The sequence below is a fragment of the Salvelinus sp. IW2-2015 genome, linkage group LG7, assembly GCF_002910315.2.
Source record: "Salvelinus sp. IW2-2015 linkage group LG7, ASM291031v2, whole genome shotgun sequence".
Classification (NCBI taxonomy): Eukaryota; Metazoa; Chordata; class Actinopteri; order Salmoniformes; family Salmonidae; genus Salvelinus; species Salvelinus sp. IW2-2015.
In genome coordinates, this window is record NC_036847.1 from 33,005,903 (window position 1) to 33,017,902 (window position 12,000).

At 42.8% G+C, this 12,000-nt stretch overlaps 1 pseudogene; it reads left to right on the forward strand.

The window, feature by feature from the left end:
• The first annotated feature begins 534 nt into the window (after window positions 1-534).
• Window positions 535-591, forward strand: LOC111966964 (U7 small nuclear RNA; annotated as a pseudogene).
• Window positions 592-12,000: the final 11,409 nt, after the last annotated feature.

Consider the following 12,000-nt stretch of genomic DNA (forward strand, 5'->3'; position numbering starts at 1 on the left):
ACTGCAGACTACTATAGAATACTACAGTACTTCCTATATAATGCTATAGTAAACTGTAGTATACTGTAGAATACTATACTACACACTGTAGTATCCCTCGATCATGTGTAGTACTTACTATAGAATATTGTAAATACTACAGTAATGTCCGCAAAAACATTACAGTCCACAAAACACTACACTTTTTTAAACTATAGTAAATACTACAGTATTTAATTTGCATATACCCTGCCCATTTCCCTCCCCCATAAAGCAATCCGTGCCACCAATAAGTGAGAAACCTAAATGCCAAGTATAGACCATATTGTGTTTCTACAGGTTATAGAAAAGAGCTGAAGCTCTGAACTATCTGTTCAGAACCCAGTCCTACCTACAGGTTATAGAAAAGAGCTGAAGCTCTGAACTATCTGTTCAGAACCCAGTCCTACCTACAGGTTNGAACTATCTGTTCAGAACCCAGTCCTACCTACAGGTTATAGAAAAGAGCTGAAGCTCTGAACTATCTGTTCAGAACCCAGTCCTACCTACAGGTTGTAGAAAACGTGCTCTTTTAGTATTTCTCCAGTAGGTTTCCTGAAGGAGAAAGCCACCACTTCTATGTCAAATATAACAAAACCAAAACACTACAGTAAATACTACAGTAATGTCCTCAAAAACACTACAGCAAATACTATGGTATAGTACAGTCTGCAAAACACTACAGCAAATACTATGGTATAGTACAGTCTGCAAAACACTACAGTAAATATTACAGTATAGTACAATCCACAAAACACTACATGAATTACTATAGTGTACTGTATATACTATAGTTTTATTTGCCTACAGTATTTATACTATAGTTAACTGTAAACACTACAGTGAATACTACAGTAAAGTCTGCAAAAACACTACAGTGAAAACTATAGTATTTATACCGTAGTATACTATAGTATTCTTTTCTTGTGGGCAGCAGTGAGAGGGTAGATGGGAGAGGATATGACAGCTGTGTGGGGCTGCTTTGGAGTTAAATTGCAGTCCAACAGACCGTGATCTCACAGGCAAGCCAAGGTATATCAACACAAGGAAGCACCAGCGTATTGCACAGGACACTGACAATTCCATGAACAGTTTATGCTTGTCAACGCGGTAAATTGGCTGTACACTACAGTAGATTTGTCCTATAGTGCAGTCATCAAGATATGTATATAATGATACAGGCCTAATATAGCTAGCCTATCTCTGATTTGATGTAATTATGCACTGTAAAAGTAGATATAGTTCTACGATGTACGGGCTATATAAAGACAAGTGAACTTGTGTCATAGAGGTCACTTGTGTGGCAGTTGTTGGATATGGTGGAAAGTCAAGTCAGTGGGAAGTGATAGGCTACACTTCTTAAACTTTCATCAGTATGTTTCTACACCAGCCGTGGAGTTGGAGAGAGGGTAAAAATATCCCCAGTCTGTGTCCAGAGGACAGCAGGGTGAGGTCTCAGGCTCGGCTCTGCTCTCTGTGGTCAATACACGGCTGTTAACACTCTGCTCTAACACGCCACCCGATGACACTTCAGAAACCACGAGGCGCACGTCGGTAAGCTGAGAGAGAGGTGATGGAGGCCACAGTTCCAGATTGGGGTCACTAGTCTGCACGACGGATGGACGTGACTCTGTTCAAAGGGTCGCAGGTGACGTTACTGGGACATTTCTGTCTCCTTCTGCTGTATGCCAAGATCAGAACAGGGCAACAGGCATAGGGTGAGATAAACTTAAAAATACTACAATAGGCCTAGCCAAAACATTAGAAGCACAGGTGAGATAATTAATAGACGGAGGGCTTCTTAAAAAAGATGCAGAGAGCAATGACTGACAACTGAATCCATGTAAAAAAAATGATTGAAGAAAAGGCATTGTCAATATAATCTCTGTGGTCATAACATAGGCTCTACTACACACGTTTAATACCCTCCTCTCCCAAACACACGCCTATTACCCTCCTCTCACACACACACGCCTATTACCCTCCTCTCCCACACACGTCTGGTACCTCTCCTCTCCCACACACGTCTGATACCCTCCTCTCCCATGCACACGTCTGATACCCTCCTCTCCCACACATGTCTGATACCCTCCTCTCCCACACATGTCTGATACCTTCCTCTCCCACACACGTCTGATACCCTCCTCTCCAACATGTCTGATACCCCCTCTCCCCAAAATTGGTACTCTCCTCTCCCCACACGGTCTGATATCTCCTCTCCCACACGTCTGGAACCTCTCTCCCACCATGTTATACCTCCTCCCCACACGTCTGAACCTTCCTTCCCACACACGTCTGATACCCTCCTCCGCACACACGTCTGGTACCTTCTCCCACACACGTTGGTACTTTCCCTCCACACACAGTCTGATACCCTCCTCTCCCATGCACAGTCTGATACCTCCTCTCCACACACGTCTGGTACTCTCCTCGTCCCAGAATCGTCTGTACTCTTCTCCCACACACGTCTGATACCCCTCTCCCACACATGTCTGATACCTCGTCTCCCATGCACACGTCTGATACCTCCTTCCCATGCACACAGTCTGATACCTCTCCTCTTCCCACCACGTCTGGAACCCTCCTCTCGCCATGGCACACGCTACTTTACCTCCTCTCCACACACATCTGGTACCTCTCCTCTCCCACACACGTCTGATACCTCTCTTCTCCTATCCCCCTCTCCCTACAACCTCGTCCTGATACCCTCCTCTCCCAACGTCTGATACCCTCCTCTCCCACACACGTCTGGTACCCTCCTCTCCCACACACGTCTGATACCCTCCTCTCCCACACACACATCTGTTACCCTCCTCTCCCATACATACATCTGAATGCCCTCCTCTCCCCCACACGGTCGATACCTTCAACTCCCAACGTCTGATACCCTCCTCTCCCACACGTTCTGATGCCCTGCACATACCACACACACGTATGGTACACTCCTCTCCCCCACACGTCTGGTACCCTCCTCTCCCCACACGTCTGATACCTTCAACTCCCACAGTCTAGTACTCTCTCCAACCGTCTGGGACCTCCTCTCCCACACACAGGTGATACCTCTCGTCTCCCACACACGTCTGGTACGCTCCTCTCCCACACACAGGTCTGAGTACCCTCCTCTCCCACACACGCCTGTTACCCTCCTCGTCCTAAGTCCCGATCCCGAAAGACTGAAACCAAATTATTTAAATACCCTCTGTGTCAGGAAACCTGCGCTAGTTGAATATACTACCCCCATATATAACATGTGGATTCAGGTAGGTAGGCTATGTTTATCCCCACTTTCCCTTAACATTATCATGTTGTGCACAAAACGGACTAAACATGGATGTGTGCTGAATATACCAGTAAGGGAAAATGACCTCAATACGGATATGTGCCTGAATGATAACAGTTATGGAAAACGACTCAATACATGGATGTGTGCCTGAATGATCACAGTCAGGGAAAACGACTCAATACATGGATGTGTGCCTGAACGTTAACGTCAGGGAAAACGACTCAATACATGCATGTGTGCCTGAATGATCCAAGTCAGGGAAAACGACTCAATACATGGATGTGTGCCTGAATGATCACAGTCAGGGAAAACGACTCAATACATGGATGTGTGCCTGATGATCACAGTCAGGGAAACGTCAATACATGGATGTGTGCCTGAATGATCACAGTCAGGGAAAACACTCAATACATGATGTGTGCCTGAAATGATAACAGTCAGGGAAAACGACTCAATACAGGATATGTGCTGAATGATAACAGTTATGGAAAATGACTCAATACAGGGATATGTGCCGTGAATGATAACAGTTATGAAAACGACTCAATACATGGATGTGTGCCTGAATGATACAGTCAGGGAAAACGACTCAATACATGGATGTGTGCCTGAATGATAACAGATATGTATCAGGGAAAGAGAACATGGCAATAAAAAGTATTATGAGAATTACAAACTCTTCTCAAAAGTAAACTCCACCATCGCCATGGCTACAATGGATACGCTCATTCCCAAGCCTATCAAACGCTTTTGCAAAATCCACGTGACATGTAATTAACTAGACATCATGGGCAACAAACATTTCAAAACACTCTACAAAATGTTTCCTGTGAAGTGCATAAAATGTAAATGTCCGACTGTCTTAGGCAGCTTGAAAGAGTTTGCATAGGAGAAAATGTGCTCTGGAGTCACAGTGCGCGACACGGTGTTGAATGGACATCTTGGGCAGTTTGTGTTTTTGTGGATGAGGTGAAGGACAGCCAGCTGGGAAGATGAGTGGGTTTCTCAGGCCTGTTGACAGTGTTGGGAGCCTTCGAGGTTCCCAGGCAGTAGTTAAAGATAATGTTATTGTTCCACCTTGCCCAGTTTTGGCCTTCATGTATTCAGCCAAGAGACACAGATGGAATTTTAAGTTGAGGAACAACCTTTTTAGCTCCAGACAGAGTTGTTAAGTTGTTTGAGAGTTCATCATATCATCGTGTTGCATTCTGTTACTAAGGGTGAATTTTCTTTAGGCTAAATATTATTGTTCTACTGTAAATACAATGAACCTCTGATGCAGTCTTGATAAGACCAGCTACCACAGTTTTGGCCTTCATTTATGGCCAGCAGTGGCCCGTATGAGTGAGTTACGGGCTAATCTTGGCACAGCATACAGCTGTTAAGCCTCAGTCAGTCAGTAGCTGACTGCTGTTCCAATGTGTGGTAACACGAGGAGCAGCCCCACAGACTCAGCTGCCTATGTTGACTGAGACCCAAGCGTGATGCGGAGTGTTTGAAAACTGGGTCAGAAGCATATCAAATATAGGTTGGATGTCATGGTATCACATAAATCTCTTTACTAGCCATGTTAAAAATAAACCGAGATAAATGTGAACCCTGCAAACAATAATGAATCATTAAGACGTTCCCCGTGACATCCCGAAATGTTTGCCTCCTAGTAGATAACCCTAGCATGCTAGTAGATACCCATGGACTTCCAGTCATTGCGCTAGCGCTAGTTAGCATTGGCTGGCAAAACAACCTCTAACTTCCTTCATACTGGACACAGAGACATAGAAATGGCATCCACAAGTTCATCAGACTCTGGGGAAGTAGATAAGGGCCTCATTGCCAAAATCACGAAGTATCGCTTTAAAACCCCTTTACCATTTCATTGCTTTACCTATAATGGTATGGGACCTGGGTCCATCACGTGACAAAAACTTCCAGGGAACCATGATGCAATCTCCCAAGAACATTCAGGGTCCTTCAGGGGACCAGGACACAACATCCCAAGAATGTCCTAAAAACTTCCTCGGGACAAACTGGGAACTAGACAAAACCTCCACGGGACCATGACACAACATCCGAAGAAAAGTCCTAAACATTTCCTTGGGACGTCCCCGGAACAAATCGGGAACTAGACAAAACCTCCTTGTCAAAGAATGTCCTAAAAACATCCTAGGGGACAACCATGGAACATCTGAGGGACCTTTGTCCCCCAGAGAACGTTCCCTTGGGACCATCATGCAACATCCTAGGGGCTAGTAAAATTAAAGTGCTGAGAACATCCTAAAAAGTTCCTGACATGGTCCTCAGTGACATCCTGGGAACATACAGGGAACAAGTTCCGACAGAGAACGTTCCCTTGGGACCATCAAGCAACGTTCTTAGAGCCTTCTCAGAACGTCAATGGGATAACCTGGAGCCGAAACCCTTAAGGTACCTAATGGGAACATCACCGAATGTCCTCAAGACATCCCGTTTGCTGGGAATCTCCCATGACGATAGGAGAGGGATCCTCAATACTTAGCAGGAACCAAAATGTTCCCTGTAGACATTGAGGTAGGCAGGCTACATACTGTAACTACAACTTAAAACTTAATTAAGGTGCATGTCTGGTAAAAACGAATTTCTGCCTTTCTGTATGCCAATTGCAAAACCAAAAACGAACACATGATCAATATCCAATTTTTGGATTTCCTACCACAGCTACTGTAACTGCACTATAAATGCCAACTGAGCTAAATCCGAAAACGCTACAACCATAGAGAAAACAGAACGTCAAGGTTACTTGTCATACACCTCAGCAGGGAGTTGAACACTCAGCAACAACAGGACAGGCCCCCTTGACCTTCACTTATCCGACCCAGACCCACCAACCTTTCCCTCTATAACCCAGAATCTTCATTAGCACAACCTCACTTACTTGCATTCATTTGATGTGACCTTTCCACTTTTGAACACAATGAACGTGCTGGCTCTTGTTAGAGGGGAGTGAAGCACATGCCACTGAGGACATGCTGCCAAGGCTATCTGGTTTTCATGAGCTCCGCTTAGACCACCTCATTACAGCAGTCAGCAGACAGGCATACTGAAAGGCCATCTGGTACGGAATATGTCACAATACCTTGGCTACAACAGCTGATTGATTGGCTGGAAGTACAGCATGACAAATAGAGCAATCAGAAAACAGAAAGCTATTGAAAGAACACACTTTACAGTAAACCACCGGCCAACATGAAGCCACAAACTTCACATTTTGAGACAACGGCACAAGGAGTGTGCTGCCATACCCTGTTGTTCCCTTCATCAAATATATCCACTCCGTGAGACACTTTCCAGAACTTAGATTAAGCCAGCTCCTGGACTAATTAGCAGGCCCATTGGAAAATCTGTCAGAGAAATAGGCCCTTAATGATGTGATGATGCTTCTTATGAACATTAGAGCCACTCTCATGACCGATTGAGTGAGTGACATGATGTTTATCATGATGTTTGAGTGAGTGATGTTTATCATGCTAGTAGCAGCTCTATAAAGGGTAGGCCTAACTACAGCTTGACTGGGTCTTGGTGTAGTTTGGTTGGTGCAGGGCACAACAAAGTTTCTCTAGGCTCTAAACCGGCAGCATAGTTCTGCAATGATCACTTTAAATACAAAACCCCAAATTACATTGACATTTGGACCATTTTATTGCACCACATTAGGTTGTCGTTAAATGTCTCATATCAAGCAGTTAGAGAAAGCTTACTTACATCGGTAAAGTACTTATAATGAAATACAAATAAGGCTTGGAGTCAGCAAGGAAAACAAACAATGATAGCAACAGTAATGTCCATGGCATCAATGATGACAACAGTATTGTCCATGGCAACAATGATGACAACAGTAATGTCCATGGCAACAATCATCGCAACAGTAATGTCCATGGCAACAATCATCGCAACAGTAATGTCCATGGCAACAATCATCGCAACAGTAATGTCCATGGCAAAAAATGACAGCAATGTAACCTACATGACCAAATGTATGTGGACACCTAGTCGTCGAACATCTCGTTCCAAAATCATTAATATGGAGTTGGTCCCACCTTTGCTGCTATAACAGCCTCCACACTTCTGGGAAGGCTTTCCACTAGATGTTGGGATATTGCTGCAGGGACTTGCTTCCATTCAGCCACATGAGCATTAGTGAGGTTGGGCACTGATGTTGGACGATTAGTTGGTGTTCATATTCATCCCAAAGGTTTCGATGGGGTTGAGGTCAGGGCTCTGTGCAGGCCAGTCAAGTTTTTCCACACTGATCTCGACAAACCATTTCTGTATGGACCTTGCTTTGTGCACGGAGGCATTGTCAAGCTGAAACTGGAAAGGGCCTTCTCCAAACTTCAATCAATCAATCAATTTTATTTTATATAGCCCTTCGTACATCAGCTAATATCTCGAAGTGCTGTACAGACACCCAGCCTAAAACCCCAAACAGCTAGTAATGCAGGTGTAGAAGCACGTAGAAGAACTTGCCACAAAGTTGGAAGCCCAGAATCGTCTAGAATATCATTGTATGCTGAATGCTGTAGTGTTAAAATTTCCCTTCACTGGAACTAAGGAGCCTGAACCATGAAAAAGAGCCCCAGACCATTATTCCTCCTCCACCAAACTTTACAGTTGGCACTATGCATTCTGGTAGCGTTTCTTGGCATCCGTCAAACCCAGATTTGTCCATCGGACTGCCAGATGGTGAAGCACTGCTCCAGAGTCCAACGGCAGGTAGCCTAGTGGTTTGAGTCTTGGGCCAGTAACCGAAAGGTTGCTAGATCGAATCCCCAAGCTGACAAGTTAAAAAGCTGTCGTTCTGCCCCTGAGCAAGGCAGTTAACCCACTGTTCCCCGGGCGCTGAAGACATGTATGTTGATTAAGACAGCCCCCTGCACCTCTCTGATTCAGAGGGGTTGGGTTAAATGCAAAAGACACATTTCAGTTGAAGGCATTCAGTTGTACTACTGACTAGGTATCCCCCTTTCCCCCAAAGGCGGTGTGCTTTACACCACTCCAGCCGACACTTGGCATTGTGTGCTTCCGGTGAACAGTTCTTGTGATGATGTTGCTTCCAGAGGCAGTTTGGAACTCGGTAGTGAGTGTTGCAACCAAGGACAGATGACTTTTATGCGCTACACGCTTCAGCACTCGGCAGACCCATTCTGTCAGCTKGTGTGGCCTACCACTTTGCAGCTGAGCTGTTGTTACTCCTAGACGTTTCCACATCACAATAACAGCACTTACAGTTGACCTGGGCAGCTCTAGCAGGGCAGAAATTTTACAAACTGACTTGTTGGAAATGTGGTATCTTATGACGGTGCCACGTTGAAAGTCATTGAGCTCTTCAGTCAGACCATTCTACTGTCAATGTTTGTCAATGGAGATTGCATGGATGTGTGCTTGATGTTATACACCTGTCAGCAACGGGTGTGGCTGAAATAACCAAATCCACTAATTTGAAGGAGTATCCACATACTTTTGTATATATAGTGTACTTTACCGCACACATACCTTATTCTACATTACTAACAAACATATATTTCCTTATTATAGCTTGACTTGTATGTAAAAACTGTATGTCATTTTTTTTTGCATCTACAGTGTGTTTTTACATAAAAATTAATAATGAATCCAAAAATAACTAATTCATTTGGATGTTTTTGCAGAGGATGTTTTAGTTGCGCAATTTTCTATCTAACTAAGGTGTTTGGTGAAGTATTTCTCAAGTAGAAAGATGTGCGAGGTGTTGTCTCTCATGTAAATGAAGTTCGAGCTGCTGGGAAAGTCTATCTCACTGTCTATACTATTGAATAGCGAGCAATCACTGCAGCTGTTCACCCCATGTTAATGGGAAAATGGACATTGTCTCTTTTTTCTCTTTTTTAAACGAGACTGACTTTTTGACTAAAATGATCCTATTTACACTTTATAGTCAATTTTGACACTAGAATAACTGTTTCTGACTAATATCGATGCCACATAGGCGTTTTCAAAGGGATTCGTTGCGTTTTAAAGGCAGTCAATCTTTAAGGCAAATACAAAAGATTATTATAAGATTAAAGATTAAGATTAAATACAAAAAGAAATTACACACTTATAAAAAGTACTTATTATTTGTTTTTCAGTCTTTTAGCAAACTATATGTTCACTATCATTATACTTAAACACACGCACTTCAATTGTATATGCTTTAATTGTAATTTTGTATATTAATTCCTAATTCACTTGGAGTTGTTTTTCAGTTGAAGCATTGATTTTATGAATAAAAACTCTGCGGTAGAGATACTCTGAATGATCAGATATGAAAAGACAACTGACATTTACTCCTGAGGTGCTGACCTGTTGCACACTCTACAACCACTGTGATTATTATTTTACCCTATTATTTGATCTATGAACGTTTGAACATCTTGGCCATGTTCTGTTATAATCTCCACCTGGCACAGCCAGAGGAGGACTGGCCACCCCTCATAGCCTGGTTCCTCTCTAGGATTCTTCCGAGGTTCTGGCCTTTCTAGGGAGTTTTTCCTAGCCACCGTGCTTCTACACCTGCATTGCTTGCTGTTTGGGGTTTTAGGCTGGGTTTCTGTACAGCACTTTGAGATATCAGCTGATGTAAGAAGGGCTTTATAAATACATTTGATTTGATTCGATTTGCTCGTGGTCAAGTACAAGTATAAGTATAGTTTCCAATAATGAGTTTAGAAGTATTTTCTGAATTCCTGTTCAGAAGAGTGCAGAGAAAGTTGACAATGATATTGACTGTTTATTCCACATAAGGGAACAAGCACAGCTGAGGAACATGCTTCTTGAGAGAATGAATATTTCATATATCAAGAAAATGTACTTAAATGACAATTTCATCCAAACAGCTTTGGGTATTTGTTTCATTAGTCCATTGTTGATATAGTCCCAACATGTTTTGCATCTCAGCAACCTTTTTTGAATGTTATTTGATTAGATTTTATTAATTAGGATCCCCATTAACCAACGCCAATGGCGACAGCTAGTCTTAGTGGGATCTGACACATAACGAAAAAGACATTACAGACAAAATACTTGATAATTTACATACATTTAACAAATATTAACATGTAGTGTACATATCAGTACATACACACAACAAGTAGGTCACATGGGGGAGAGACGTTGTGCCGTGAGGTGTTGCTTTATTTGTTTTTTTGAAACCAGGTTTGTTGTTCACTTGTACTATATGACATGGAAGGGAATTCCATTCACTCATGGCTCTTGAATTTGTTCTGGACCTGGGGACTGTGAAAAGACCCCTGGTGGCATGTCTGGTGGGGTAAGTGTATGTGTCAGTGCTGTGTGTAAGTTGACTATGAAAACAATTTGGAATTTCCAACACATACATTTTTATAAAAACAAGTGACGCAGTCAGTCTTTCCTGAATTTGATCTTATCCTTCTACACACAATACCACATAATGACACAAAAAAATTGAAAAAATGTTTTTAGATTTATTGAAAATGAAAGACAGAAATATCAAATGTACATACAGTACCAGTCAAAGGTTTGGATACACCTACTCATTCAAGGGTTTTTCTTAATTTTTTAAATATTTTCTACATTGTAGATTAATCGTGAAGACATCAAAACCATGAAATAACATATGGAATCATGTAGTAACCAAAAAAGTGTTAAACAAATATATTTAAGATTTTTCAAAGTAGCCACCCTTTGCCTTGATGACAGCTTTGCACACTCTTGTCATTCTCTCAACCAGCTTAATGAGGAATGCTTTTCCAACAGTCTTGAAGGAGTTCCCACATATGCTGAGCACTTGTTGGCTGCTTTTCCTTCACTATGCGGTCCTACTCATCCCAAACCATCTCAACTGGGTTGAGGCCGGGTGATTGTGGAGTCCAGGTCATCTGATGCAGTACTCCATCACTCTCCTTCTTGATCAAATAGCCCTTAAACAGCCTGGAGGTGTGTTTTGGGTCATTGTCCTGTTGAAGAACAAATGATAGTCCCACTAAGCTTAAACCAGATGGGATGATGTATCGCTGCAGAATGCTGTGGTAGCCATGCTGGTTAAGTGTGCCTTAAATTCTAAATAAATCACTGAGTGTCACCAGCAAAGCACCCCCACACCATCATACCTCCTCCTCAATGCTTCACGGTGGGAACCACACATGCGGAGATTATCTGTTCACCTACTCTGCGTCTCACCCAGACACGTTGGTTGGAACCAAAAATCTCAAATTTGGACCCATCAGACCAAAGAACAGATATTCACCAGTCTAATGTCCATTGCTTGGGTTTCTTGTCCCAAGCAAGTCTTTTCTTCGTATTGGTGTCCTTTAGTAGTGGTTTCTTTGACCATGACAGCCTGTATCACGCAGTCTCCTCTGAACAGTTGATGTTGAGATGTGTCTGTTACTTGAACTCTGTGAAGCATTTATTTGGCTGCAATCTGAGGTGCAGTTAACTCTAATAAACGTATCCTCTGCAGCAGATGTAACTCTGGGTCTTCCTTTCCTGTGCCGGTTCTCATGAGAGCCAGTTTCATCCTAGCGCTAGATGGTTTTTACGACTGCACTTGAAGAAACTTTCAAAGTTCTTGAAATGTTCCGCATTGACTGACCTTCATGTCTTAAAGAAATTATGGACTGTCGTTTCTCTTTGCTTATTTGAGCTGTTCTTGCCATAATATG